This window comes from Callorhinus ursinus, unplaced genomic scaffold, assembly GCF_003265705.2.
Source record: "Callorhinus ursinus isolate GAN/ISIS: 27379988/994484 unplaced genomic scaffold, GSC_fseal_2.0 scaffold11, whole genome shotgun sequence".
NCBI lineage: Eukaryota > Metazoa > Chordata > Mammalia > Carnivora > Otariidae > Callorhinus > Callorhinus ursinus.
The window spans coordinates 48,913,040-48,924,620 of NW_027397073.1; the positions used below are offsets into that span (position 1 = coordinate 48,913,040).

General features: G+C 41.8%; 1 pseudogene; it reads right to left on the bottom strand.

Annotated features, from left to right (window-relative positions):
• Positions 1 to 5,702: 5,702 nt before the first annotated feature.
• Positions 5,703 to 7,549, bottom strand: LOC112835087 (COP9 signalosome complex subunit 7a pseudogene; annotated as a pseudogene).
• Positions 7,550 to 11,581: the final 4,032 nt, after the last annotated feature.

Consider the following 11,581-nt stretch of genomic DNA (forward strand, 5'->3'; position numbering starts at 1 on the left):
TGGGGAGTTGGGTGACAGCACTGATGAAACAAATTTGTCCAGGAGTTGATAACCGTTGAAGGTGGTAATAACTCTATGGGGGTTCAGTGTACCATTTTATTTTGCTTATGTTTGAAAGGTATAGCCATCATGAAAGTGCCACATAATTCCACTAGTGGGTACCTATTCTAAGGCAAATAGAATTAGTCATCATCTACCAAACCACTTTGAAATCCTCTTGAGAACAATCAGTGCAGCAACACACTGAAAACTATTAAACAAGCAGTTATCAAGCACACTCCTGGTTTTTACAGGTGCCTCACTCCTTAAAGCATGGGGGATGCATTGTCACAACCGACTTGTTCTGCTATAAGCTCATGTGATCTTTGACACATATATGAAGTCTTGCCAAACTCAAGTTAAACCTTTAATAGTACATAGAATGAAGGGGCTCCTGGGTAGCTCAGTCGGTGAAGCATCTGCCTTTGTCTCAGGTCTCGATCCCTGTGTCCTGGGCTCCCTGCTCAGTGGGAGTCTGCTTCTCCCTCTTCCTCTGCCCCTTCCTCCTGCTTATGCATGCTCTCTCTCAAATAAATAAATAAATAAATAAATAAATAAATAAATAAATATCTTTAAAAAATAGTACATAGAAAGAATCATTGTCTTAATGATTCATCTTGTCCCTACAAAGGTAGTGGAACAAACAAGATGGGCAGGAATAATACTATAGCACAGAGGTTAAGTGCTCTTTCTTATTAGAACCCATTAGGGTACCTGGCTGGCTCAGTCAGAACATGTGACTCATGATCTCTGGGTTGTAAGTTGCTAACATTGGCTCAACACATCAAGAATATCAGGTCCTAGGTTTCTTGGACTTTCCCTCACTGATAAAAGATCTCTGCTACATTTCCAGTCCTCTCATCTGTGACTCAGGGAAGAAGGCCAAGAACAAGATGGGCAGGTAAATAAAGCTTTTACGCAAACATATTTCTATTTCCAACAAAATTGGGTTCTGTTGGTAAGAGCAGAGAATGGATATTGGGTGGGTGACTAACAGTGTATGCTACAGAACCCACTTAACCCAAGTTCTCCAAAGTTCTGTATTCTCAATATTCTGGCTCATAGTTAACTTCAATCCATCTTTAAATAAAGCAGGAACCCACATAGATAGATGTATGTATGCATGCATGTCATAAATATGTATCAGGAATTTGTGGCCAAATTTATTTATTAGAATCATATCTCTATCTATAATTCGATGTTTTGGGGTTTCAAGAGTGCCAATTAGCCATCTCTGGGTTTTGACTCAAATTGACTAAAACAGGTGGAGCTAGATTATCTGTTTTATTAGTGGTAAACTAGATCAAAGAACACAATTTGGATCGGAAGATAACCTGGAATGCCTTTCTTCCCTCAACGCACACTTTAGGACAGGTTTTTGGGAATAACTGAATGCACAGAGCACATTTACCCAATTTGTGGATCCAACACAAAACAGAAAGCCACACAGTGTGGAGAACCTCCATGCTTGCTTTTATTTATTTATTTTTTAAATATTTTATTTATTTATTTGAGAGAGAGAATGAGATAGAGAAAGCATGAGAGGGGGTAGGGTCAGAGGGAGAAGCAGACTCCCCGCCGAGCAGGGAGCCCGATGCCGGACTCGATCCCAGGAGCCTGGGATCATGACCTGAGCCAAAGGCAGTCGCTTAACCAACTGAGCCACCCAGGTGCCCCATGCTTGCCTTTTAACAGATGCCCATGGGGAATGTCAGTACAATACAGGATTCCTTGAAAAGTGAGGTACACAAAATGACCAAGACTCTTTGACCCTCAATATTTTATGGGCTCTCTCCTATTTCATGGGCTTACGCAGGAATGTGGAAAGAGAAAGACACGTTGCCCCGATATGAAAGATAATTTTTAGGTTACAGTTTTCATGGATGTTCCCTGAAGGTTGTCATTTTATGAGAATATTTAGTAAAGATTAGGAACCTATTATAAAAGTATGATTAGGAAATTCAAGCTCATTATTTCTTACTGAAATATAATCCACAGTAAATCCAAAATAAATGATCCAGAAAGACCTTGGCCTAAATAAACATGCTTTTCATTGAAGTACAGTATGTTCTTAGCAGAATTTCTGCTTTTTCTAAGTTGGTTGCCAACAAAACATCTAAACACACAGAGATTGCCAATGTTACACACACAAAAAGTGTAAATATACATAGAAGATACACTCTGAAAGGGAAGATTGCAGTTTAGTGGGTGGGAGAAACTAGATCAGAGGTGAAGGTGACTAGTGGTAAGAAGTAGATATGCAAGTGAGAAGAGATGATCAAGATAGAAGATGTAAAGAATTGGTCTCTGTGATGGTTAATTTTATGTGTCAGCTTTTCTGGGTCACAGGGTTCCTAGATATTTGGTTGAACATTATTTCTGGGTGTATCTAGAAAGGTGTTTTGGGATGAGATTAGCAACCGAGTAGAGGAGATTGCTCTGCCCAACTTGGGTAGACATCATCCAAACCATTGAGGGCCTAAATAGAGGGTGGAAGAAGCTAGAATTTGCTTTCTGATTGATTGGGCTGGACATAGGTCTTCTGCCCTCAAACTGGAACTCACACCATCACTCTCCCAGTCCTCAAGCCTTTGGACTTGGGCTCACACCGGTGGTTCTCAGCTCTTTGGACTCAGATTATAACTACACAGCCGGCTTTCTTAAGTTTCTAGCTTGCAGGGGCTGATCATGGGACTTCTCATAATTGTGTGAGCCAGTTCATTATAATAAATCTCTTTTTATATGTAAGTATCTCTTATTGGTTCTGTTTCTTTGGAGAACCTTGATAAGTTTTTTAAAAAAGCTTATTGATGCCTTTATCTATGAGCACATTAAGATTCATTTTAGCCAAAATCCCTCAGAGGATGTACATTATTTCCAGCAAGAAGAAACAAAAACAATTATCAAATGCTTTAATTGTGCACAGTTATGGGGAAATACTAAAAACAAAACAAAACAAAACTTCCAGGCCCTGGCTCACATCTTAAAACCACAGAGTAGAGCCCAGATTCAGATTATGCAGATAGATCAGTCTGACAAGCAGATGTAGAAGTGGCTCTTGTTTAATTGGAAACACCCATATCTTCACTGAAATTTCAAAATCTCCTCCCTGACTTGGAAGGCTCTTACTTGGGAAAAAAAAAAGTAGCTGCTGAATAACCATTAACTGCCCATGGATCGAGACAAAAAGAAAACTGAAGCTCTAGGCTTGGAAATCCTTGTCAGTTGCCTTCCTATAGTTTATTTTGGCTTCTAGAATGAAAATGCTTCCTTGTTGTAGAGAGAAAGGCTCATTTTTTTTTCAGATGAATCAAATTAACCTGAGAAGTTCCCCAGAGTGGAAGGCTCAGGGACGGCTCTCTCTCTCAAATGGCCAGCTCTGTCACTATGAAGACTGTTTATAGTAAACATAGTAAACAGCCAGTAGACAATTATGAGATTATGGCAGTGATTTGGAAGAAGAGCTGACAAAGAGGTTTTGTTTCTGTAAGCATATAGCTTGTTGAAATCCTACTTCAGTCATCAAGCTATTGGATGTCTTCTCACGTTCTCTCCCAGGGACAGGCCTACCTAGTATGGTTGTTCCTTACTGGAGTATTCCTGGGGTAGATGTAGGTAAAAAGCTAATTGATGTTTAATTTTCCTGAGCCTCATTTTATGCAGGTGGAAATGCCGTCTTACAGTGATTTTAATATGATTGTCATGGTCTAAAATGTAGCAATGTGCTTGGAGAGAAAAATTGCCATTCAAAGCCAGCAGGTACAGTGTTTAGTCTCTTTCATTTGGCACAATATGAATATTGTGTTACCTATTGTTATGGCAACACAGGATAAAAATATTATCCAAAGAAAATAATTAAGTGTTGGTGATGCTGTGGAAATTGGAAACTTTATACATTTTATACATTGTTGATGGGAACGTCAAATGTTACAGCCATTTTGGAAAACAGTCCAGCAGTTTCTCAAAATGTTAAACATAGTTACCATACGATCCAATAGTTCTATTCTTAGGTGTATCCACAAGAAAGTTGAAAACGTGTCCATAGAAACTTGTCCATGAATGTTCATAGCAGTATTACTCATAATAGCCAAAAACAGAAATAACCAAAATGTTTGTCAACTGATGAACTAATAAAGAAAATGTGGCATATTCATACCATGGGATTTTTATTTAGCAGTAAATGAAGTACTGGGGTGGGGAAAAAAATAAATGAAGTATGCTACAACTTGGATGAACCTTGAAAACATAATGCTAAGTCAAAGAAGTCAGTCCTAAAGGACCACATATTGTTTCCATTTATACAAAATGTCCAGGATAGGCAAATTTAGACTGACAAAAAGTAGATTGGTGGTTGCCAAGGGTTAGAGGCAGATAAGGGGAGATTGGAGGTTGATAGCTAAGGGTATGGGATTTCTTTTGGGGGGTAATGAAATGTGGTGATTGATGCACAATCCTGTAAATATACTAAAAGCCATTGAATTGCATGCTTTAAATGGGTAAATTCTATGATATGTGAATTACATCTCAATAAAGCTGTTTATTAAAAGAAAACCCAAATGTCAGTAACAATTCAGGCATATCCAAAGAATTAACAATGAAATTTCAGAAAAAATGTCTTAAAATCTAAAAGAAAAAAAATTATAGTAAAATTACTCAGAATCAGCTATTTAGGTATATTAACTTGAACTAAAAGTATTTTCCACCACTGACATAAATATAACTCTCTATAGCATGTCAACTAATTCAGTTATCAATTGCATCAAGTTATCCCCAGAAAGAAGTACTACTTAAAGGTCTACATTCTATGGGTGTTTACTGTCATTCACCCATGGATCCCCAGTGCCAATTCTCAAATGGCATTTCCCCACATTCTTCAGGAATGTGCCTCCTAACATTTAACAAAAAATAATTCTATTCAAACACAACTTCCAAATAATGCAAAAATTTTGTTGTCATTCTGTACTTCAAGGGATACATGTGTCAATATAGACCTTGGTACACTTTCGACTTAACTGAAGTGAAGGGTATTGGCTTTTGCTTCTCTGTTGTAAAGCAGGCAGCTGGAGGTAGCAGAGTGGGTAAAACTTGGGAGGTAGAGGCATTAAGAGGATGAGACCACAGATTGCCTCTGAACAAATGGTCTTGAGGAAATTTGGTCCAGGAAGTGAGGAATTGAGAGCTGGGCCAGAAAGCTTACAAATGAAGACCTACTGAGCCCCTCAGAGCAGAGTGTTTTACTTGTTTCCATACCCACCCCTCGAACTCCCCAGACCTGCATAAACTAACCACACCAAAACTACCTCCAATTCTGCAGCTTCATCCTGTCAGGATCACACCAAGAGGCCAACTTTACTGAACAACGAGCTGTTAATCTTCAAGCAAGAAAAAAAGAGCTTTTCTTCTGGGGGAGGTGGCGAGATGGTCAGGTTGTGCAATACTAGTGTAAAAGAGCCTAATGTCAAAATTTCAGAAATGTTGTGAACTAGTCGACAGCATGTTAGTAGTTAGTAGTTAGTAGTTAATAGTTCTACCACCATGGTAGAGGAATCAGCAAATGCTACAAGTTGTTTACCATTTACCAGCACACCACAGGCCCACAGGGTATGAGTCTCTGAAACTTTCCTAGCAAGCTTTAAGTTTTTTTTGTTTTTTTTTTTTGTAGATAGACTTCTCATAGATTTATTTCGGTTTCATGTTATATATAGATATATGTATATATGCTTTTTTTTTTTTTAATACAATCTATATATCCCCTTCCCTTCCCCACCAAACTCACAAAAGGAAGTATAAATCCTCCCCGGATTGCCATCAGGCTTTCCAAGATAGCCAGGGGTAAGAAAGAGCCATCTCTCAACATCTCAAGAGACAGCTGCCCTTCTTTGGCTCTGGGGTCATTGAAGCAGCAGCATCCCCAGGACCCAAGAGGAGGAGAGAGGAAAGGAAACAACTCTGGTGTGACAGGATTCTAGGATGAAAGTGTCCAGTGACTCCTAGAACGGCAGACTGGCTCCCACAATTCTCCGGGTGGGAACCAAGGTGGAAGGCCTATGGCTCTTCAGATGCTGCCCAGATAGGCTGGGGGTAAGCAGTACAAATCGGGGAGTAGGCATGCAGGGGCGGGGTGGTCCGAGAAGAAACACATGTGGGTTATGCTGGAGAAGCAGCAGCCCCCCCACAACTCCATGACGTATAATAAACAGGGATAGACACTGGCCGCCCTCCCCCCTTTAAAGAAACAGGGAGAGAGCACGGCAGGGAGGGGGAGGGAGACAATGGGACACATAATAAAGTCACATAAAGCAGAAGTACCAGCAAAAACATGACTTGTACTTGCCTCCTCCCTAGAGAAGGTGTGATCTACGCTTGGGGGTCGGGAGAGAAGAGGGAGGTTAAGGGTCATGAACCTAGGATTATCAGCTGACCAGGGGCACAGGAAGGCTCTCGGAGGACTCCTAAAGGACAGGCAGGAAGCTCGGACCCTGCATCCCCAGGGAAGAAACGACAGTCCCTTCAGTTAGACTTGGACCAAATCTTGGCGCTCCCTCGGAGCCCCTTGCCCTTTGAGGCTTTCTTGCTGGGCTGGCGCTGGTTGGTGCCAGGGGCGGGTTCCCTCAGCTCAGTCAGGTGCTGCTCAGGGTCCTGAGATGTAGCTGCGGCGGCTGCTGCTGTTGTAACTTTAATGGTTTTTTTAAGGTTGGCGACCTCACTCTCGATCTGCTGCTTCAGGCCTAGCTGCTGCTCCTTGTGCTGGCTGGCGCGGCTCACCTGCTCCTCGATGCCTGACAGCACCACCTCACAGCCCACACACCACTCCTGCAGGGTTCGAGCAATGGCACTGAGGTCCTGCCGCTGGATGTTCCTCCCAATGCTGTAGTCAACCTCCAGCCGCTGATTGCGCTGGTCCAGGGAGCCGCGGAGCACGTCGGCGTACACCGCCTCTATGACAAGGTCTTCCAGCTGCCGCACGTTCCGCAGGGCAAGGGCCTCCAGCAACACTGCATATGGGATACACTTGACTTCGGCAGCCAGGGTGACAACTGATAGGTGTCGAAGCTTATTCTTCTGAGCCTCTGTGAGTGGGGGAAGATTGCGGGCTTCAGCTAAGTAATCAGCATATGTCCCGTAAGCAAACACTGTGAGCAGCCGAAACGTGGAAGCGAAGTCACTCTCAGCCAGCTCTCTAACATTAGGCATATCCAGCAGTTCCCCAAACACGTAGACCCCAGGAGCCTCCAGCACCTGGTGGATGAGTGTGGCCAGCGCTGCCCCCTTGGCCGACTTGGCCAGGAGCAGAAATTGCTCCTGGTTCTGCCCTGTCACCTTCACCTCGGCACTCATGGCTGCACTGAGCTGGGGGGGACCTGGGCTCAGGATATCTGGAGCCTGGGTCAGGCTCTGCGGGCCGCTACCTGGAAGCTTCGTCTTCCAGCACACCGGGCGGGGCCGCCGCTCCGTCACCTCCGGCAGCTGTTCCGAGCCTTTCCTGCCACCTCCCTGCAGAGTCGCTCTGGCCGCTCGCAAGCTTTAAGTTTTACTAACCAAACACATATGGCAAATACTCACCTCTTGTGCCTACACTCACCAATGTCATTTTCAGAGATAATGTAGCTGAAGTGATAGTACTTATATTAATATTTATTTTCCTTTAGCCAATTTTCAAGCATAGCTTTGAAAATCATATTTCATTTTAAAAAATGCATAGAAATTGGGGCACTTGGTGGCTCAGTCAGTTAATTTTCTGCCTTTGGCCTCAGGTCATGATCCCAGGATCCTGGGATTGAGCCCCATGTTGGGCTCCCTGCTCAGTGGGGAGTCTGCTTCTCCCTCTGTCTCTGCTCCTGCTCATGCTCTCTCTCAAATAAATAAATAAAATAATTTTTTAAAATGCATAGAAATAGTAAGCTGAACCATATGAAAGTGATGTTTTCATGTGTCAAGACAATTAAGTTATCAGCAATTTCATATAGTTCAACCTAAGAACACCCATCACCCAACTTAAGAAACAGCATTGCCAAAAAAACCCCAAAAAACAAAAAAGCCCCCAAACAAAACAAAAAATCCCAAAAAACCAACAACAAAAACAAAAAACCCAGAGCATTAGCCAGCAAATGTGGGTAAAACTCATGTGTCCGCTTCTATCACACTCCCTTCCTTCCATTTTGAGATGACTCCTCTCCTGAATTTATCAATCATTCTTGTGCACATTTCTAAAACTTAACCACTTGTCAGCATCCTTAAAGGTTTATATGCCTCTTGTTTATCTAGTGACATCAAGCTATATGTATTTTGCTACTTGAATTATTTGCTTAATATCATGAGACTCATCCATGTTGATATATGCAGCTCTAGCTCATTTTTATTGATGTATTTTACTATATAGCAATTTAACAACTCTTCCTGTTGGACATTTAGTTAGCAACTTACTATTACAAAGAACACTACCACATTCTTAAATATATCCCCTTGGGTAAATGGGCAGCAAATTTTAAATTTTGCATTCCCTGACGCTAGAGATATTAGGCATTTTTCTCCCCACGTTTTATTGGACTTTCCTCTGTGTGAATTGGCTGTATTTTTTAAGTTACTCTTCTATTGGACGGTCTCCCTTACTAATTCAAGGGAATATTTTATAGCTATTAATCCTTTATTGGTCATATGCTTTACAAGTACCTTTTCCCAGTCAGTGGACTGCAGAAACACTTTTACGATGGCAGTATAGTATATCTCAGTGGTTGGCAAACTACGGCCTGCAAGCCAAATCCAGCCCTCTGACCATTTTTTGTAAATGAAGTTTTGCTAGAACCATGCCCATTCATTCACCTATTGCCTATAGCTGCTTTGAGCAGAGTTGTATAGTTGAGGGCGCCTGGGCGGCTCCGTCGTTGAGCATCTGCCTTCGGCTCAGGTCATGATCCCAGGGTCCTGGGATCGAGCCCCACATCGGGCTCTCTGCTGGGCGGGAAGCCTGCTTCTCCCTCTCCCACTCCCCCTGCTTGTGTTCCCTCTCTTGCTGTCTCTCTCTGTCAAATAAATAAATAAAATCTTTAAAAAAGAAAAGTTGTATAGTTGAGACAGAGACCATATGGCCCTCAAGCCCTAAAATATTTACTATCTGGCCCTTTACAGATTAAGTTTTGTATCTCCTGGTCTATTCTTCAAGTAATTTACTTAACCATTCCTCTAATTATGGACACACAGGGCTTCCTTCCCAATTAAGAAATTAACATGATGAAAATCTTTATGACTAAACATCTGTCAACTTTTCTTTTTCTTGGGACTCTCAAATGGAATCCTGGATCAAAATCAGAAAAAAATCTTAAGGCTTTTGAGATAGCTTGAACTACTTAAGTTTTCACTTTCCTTCCCATTAGCCTACTCCACACACTCTTCTACTTTCCTAGCCATGAGCAGTATTACAAAATTACTTGATCAAAAATGAAATCTGGCTGGGGCGCCTGGGTGGCTCAGTTGGTTAAGCGACTGCCTTCGGCTCAGGTCATGATCCTGGAGTCCCGGGATCGAGTCCCACATCGGACTCCCTGCTCAGCAGGGGGTCTGCTCCTCCCTCTGACCCTCTTCCCTCTCATGCTCTCTATCTCTCATTCTCTCTCTCTCTCTCAAATAAATAAATAAAAATTTAAAAAAAAAATGAAATCTGGCTGAAAATTGCATGAGTATCAAGATAATTTCCTCTTATTTAACATTTTACAATGTTTGGTATCTCATAAGGCTAAGTTCTCCCACTTTTCTTTTCCGTGGAAAAATGATGTATCTCCTACAGCCTCTTCATTCTTCATAATGAACATCAGAATCAATACACCAGTCAAGAAAAAAGGATTCTTGGACAGAATTGCATCTAAATTCCAGCTGCTTTAAAAACCATGGGACTTTAAAATTGCACTTCAAAACTGTGGGACCTAACCTTCTCAAAACGGCAAACACCATCTGCTACACACAGTTGTCCTGAGGGTTAAGAGAAATAACGTGTAAAGGGCTTAGCACTCCAGTATTTGGCAAATGACAAGAGTAGTGCTGTCCACTAAAAAATCCCTTTGTGGCAATTGCATTACATCTACAAAATAATCAGAAAAACCTGGCACAGAATTAGCATTTAACATACTATCAACAGAGAAGTTATTTAAAAAATCACCGGGGGGGGGGCACCTGTGTGACTCAGTGGGTTTGTTAAGTGTCCAACACTTGATTTCAGCTCTGGTGGTGATCTCAAGGTCGTGGGATCCAAGCCCCCCATCAGGCTCTGCCCTGGGTGTGGAGCCTGCTTAAGATTCTCTCTCTCCCTCTGTCCCTCCTCTTGCTTGTGCCCCTGTGTGCAAAAAAAAAAAAAAAAAAAATTCACCAGGATAGGGTCAATCTGGCTGGCTCAGTCTGTAGATCATGCGACTCTCTTCTTTTTTTTTAAAGATTTTATTTATTTATTTGACAGAGACACAGCAAGAGAAGGAACACAAGCAAGGGGAGTGGGAGAGGGAGAAGCGGGCTCCCTGATGCGGGGCTCGATCCCAGGACACTGGGATCATGACCTGAGCCGAAGGCAGACGCCCAACGACTGAGCCACCCAGGCGCCCCGATCATGTGACTCTTGATCTCAGGGTTTTGAGTTCGAGCCCTACATTGGGTGTAGAGATTACTTAACAATAAAATCTTAAAAAAAAAAAAAAATTCACCAGGGGCACCTGGGTGGCTCAGTCATTAAGCGTCTGCCTTCAGCTCAGGTCATGATCCCAGGGTCCTGGGATGGAGCCCCACATCGGGCTCCCTGCTCAGTGGGAAGCCTGCTTCTCCCTCTCCCTTTACCCCTCCCTCCCTGCTTGTGTTCCCTCTCTCACTGTGTCTCTGTCAAATAAATAAATAAAATCTTAAAAAAAATTTCACAAGGATAATTGCATTAAACTTATTAATCAGGGGAATTCACATCTTTACACCAGTTTTCCCACCCTGACAGTGGTACCAGTCTTGGTTTTGAGACTCGGGAGTTTTTTAAAAAGCCACAACTGATTTTTGCCACTATTCCACAAGTGCTTAAAGAGGAAAAAGTTCTTGAAAACACGGAAAAATCTTTAAAGACAAAGTGGTTGTAGTAACTCATGGGTTCTACTTAAGTCTTATAAATCACACTTGTAATTTCTTTAGTTCATTGACTCTAAAACACCAACTTTTAGATGCACTTGTTATTCTACACACTAACAAAGAAACTTGCAGATTTGATATCAAACCTAAATTTATACCATTTAAGAAGCATTTCAATACTTTAATATTTCTTTAATCAGAAATATTAAAATATACTTTAGCAATACATAAAATACTTCGGTATAATCTTAACATAATGTTAAATATGGTCAATCCTCATTATTCACGGATTCTGTATTGGGGAAGCCACTTACTTGTTAAAATTTACTTGTAACTCCTAAATTAATACTTACGGTCCTTTCGTAGTCATGCATGAACATGCAGCAAAACATGTCACCTTATACACTCATATTCCCAGGTGACTTTAAACAAAGTGACACACTGTCTTGTTTCA